The 3,035-nt window shown below is 53.4% G+C and overlaps 1 pseudogene; it reads left to right on the forward strand.

Annotated features, from left to right (window-relative positions):
* The first annotated feature begins 450 nt into the window (after positions 1-450).
* Positions 451-2,763, forward strand: LOC144257287 (protein KHNYN pseudogene; annotated as a pseudogene).
* Positions 2,764-3,035: the final 272 nt, after the last annotated feature.

Consider the following 3,035-nt stretch of genomic DNA (forward strand, 5'->3'; position numbering starts at 1 on the left):
AATAAAGATATATTGCTTGAAAAAGACGAAATAAATTATCATTATTCACAGTTGACATGATTGCCTATATTAAAAACCCAAATCTAAAAAAAAAATCCTCAAACTAATAGTTGATATACCAAGGTTAAATGCAAAAAAATAAGTGTTCTTCTTTATGCCAGTGATAAAGAATTCTAATTTAAGATTTAAAATAATGTTATTTGTTAGAGCCAAAGTCTTTCAAGAGCATTAAATTCTTAACTGTAAGAAGACACATAATCCAACAAAACAAAGAGCAGAAGATCTAAAAAGATACTTCAACAAAGAAGTTAAGAAGACAGCAAATGGGGCCCCATGCCCTAGTCCCCTGGGCTGGGGGCACGGGCGAACCTGGGGCCCTGGGGTACCAAGAGGCGCCAGCAGGACGTGAGGCTGGAGCCCGCGGCTTAGGCGGGACAAGGGGAAGAAGCCATGCCTACTTTGGGGGCTGGTTCCTCAACCCCTGACCGCTTTGCAGTGTCTGCGGAGGCAGAAGACAAGGTTCGGGAGCAGCAGGCCCGTTTGGAGCGCATCTTCAGCGTGGGGCTGAGTGTCCTCCCTAAGGACTGCCCTAAGAATCCTCACATCTGGCTGCAACTTGAGGACCCCAAGGAGAACGTCAGCAGAGCGAAAGAGTACCTGAAGGGTCTCTGCAGCCCTGAACTTCAAAATGAAATCCACTACCCCTCCAGACTGCACTTCATTTTCCTGGGAGCCCAGGGCTTCTTCCTTGACTGTCTGGCTTGGAGCACATCAGCCCATCTGGTACCTCAGGCACCTGGTTCACTGATGATCAGTGGCCTAACTGAGGCCTTTGTCATGGCTCAGAGCCGTGTGGAGGAGCTAGTGGGGCGGCTGAGCTGGGACTTTCAGCCAGGACCATACCCCAGAGCCTCTCAGAGTGCTGGAGTGCTGAGTGACTTCTCTGCCTTGCTGCAGCCCTGGGAGGATGTCCACACAGAGGCCCTGCTGCAGCTGCCCCTGGCTGTTCAGGAGGAGCTTCTGAGTCTAGTGCAGGAGGCGTCCAGTGGGCAGGGGCCACAAGTGTTAACCTCATGGCAGGGGAGAAGCTCAGACCTGCCGAGTACTCAGCATTGGGGAGTCAGGGCTCTCCAGAGTGGAGGTGGGGAGTCGTTGCGCCCTGGATCTGTGGGGTGCAGAGAATCAAAAGGAGCAGAGGGAGGGAGTCATACTATTGAGAAGGATCAAGGGAAACAAGGTGGTTCCAAGGAGATGGATTTGTGGTGGAAGGAGCTGCCTAAGGAAGAGGCCTGGGACAGAGAAGTGGCTTTCAGGCCATATTCAGCAGGTGGAAGGACAAGGGAAGATGGGCCCCTGAAAAGAAAGGCCCTGGGAAAAGAGGGGGTACCTCAGGAAAGAGGTGGGTTTAGTATCCAGGGTGAGTTTTCTGGTGCCCCTGGTCCCTGTCAGAGGACAGCTCAAACCCGGGGAGCTTCCCTTCTTCAGCGGTTGCACAATGGAAATGCCTCACCTCCAAGAGTACCTAGCCCTCCACCCGCGCCCGAACCCCCATGGCCCTGTGGAGACCGGGGAGACCGAGGAGATAAGCAGCAGGCCGTGGCTCGAGGTCGAGGGTTTCCTGGGAGACGAGGTACCCGTGGGGGCAACTTAGTGACTGGCACACAGCGTTTCCAGGAGGCCCTGAAGGATCCTTTCACCTTGTGCCTTGCCAATGTGCCTGGCCAGCCAGACCTCCGCCATATTGTCATTGATGGCAGCAATGTGGCCATGGTCCATGGGCTCCAGCACTACTTCTCCAGCCGGGGCATTGCCATTGCTGTGCAGTACTTCTGGGACCGTGGCCATCGTGACATAACCGTCTTTGTGCCTCAGTGGCGCTTCAGTAAGGATGCCAAGGTTCGAGAGAGTCACTTCCTGCAAAAGCTGTACTCCCTCAGCTTGCTCTCCCTAACTCCCTCACGAGTCATGGATGGAAAAAGGATCTCCTCCTATGACCACAGGTTCATGGTGAAGCTGGCAGAAGAGACCAACGGGATCATTGTCTCCAATGACCAGTTCCGGGACTTGGCAGAGGAGTCTGACAAGTGGATGGCAATCATCAGAGAGCGCTTGCTGCCTTTCACCTTTGTGGGAAACCACTTCATGGTTCCTGATGACCCACTGGGGCGAAATGGCCCCACCCTGGATGAGTTCCTGAAGAAGCCAGCCAGGAAACAGGGATCTTCTAAGGCTCAGAATCCTTCCAGGGCCTTTGCAGAACATGGTAATCAGCACCAGGGGAGGGAAGAGGAAAAAGGTAGTGGTGGCATTCGGAAGACCCGGGAGACGGAGAGGCTCCGGCGCCAGCTGCTGGAGGTGTTCCGGGGTCAGGATCACAAGGTGGACTTCATCCTGCAGCGGGAACCATACTGTCGGGACATCAACCAACTGTCTGAGGCCCTGCTTGGTCTCAACTTTTGAGCGTTCCTTGCTTTTGTGGCTGTTGCCCTGTTTAGCCTCCCTCAGTGCAGAACCTTCTGGGAGAGTCCCTCTGCTGTTCATACTCTGACCCAGGCTTACTCTGAGTTGGTGATTTGGGTCAGGGAAGCACTGGGGAAGAATATGTAAGTGAGGGACATTTCTTGCCTGGGCCCTTTGGGGGCAGATCCTCAAACTGACCCAATGTCAAGAGAAGACCGCAGCCAGCTCTCAAGAGGTCTACTCAGCTTTAACTTTTCAACCTTGTTTTTAACACAGGGCTTCAAGAAAGGGTAAATCCTGGAGATTGGGACTGTGGCTGAGTTGGGCAGAGGCTAGGGTGGGCCAGAGGTGGAAAAAAGCTTAAGCTGAGTCTTTCTTCTCCCTTGCTGCTACTTTGGTTGGCAGGAGGACAGGAGGCTCTGCTGGCTGGGCTGTCTCCTGGGAGTGTCAAAGGGAATCCTGGACCCTGGAGGGGCTATAGAGTATTGGGTTGCAGGGAAGTAGCAATGAGCTGGTGACAAAGGCAGAGGGAGACCTGGTTTCCAGTCCAGATATGCCTGCCTGTGACCTTGAGC

This window comes from Urocitellus parryii, chromosome 10 (assembly GCF_045843805.1).
Source record: "Urocitellus parryii isolate mUroPar1 chromosome 10, mUroPar1.hap1, whole genome shotgun sequence".
Taxonomy (NCBI): Eukaryota; Metazoa; Chordata; class Mammalia; order Rodentia; family Sciuridae; genus Urocitellus; species Urocitellus parryii.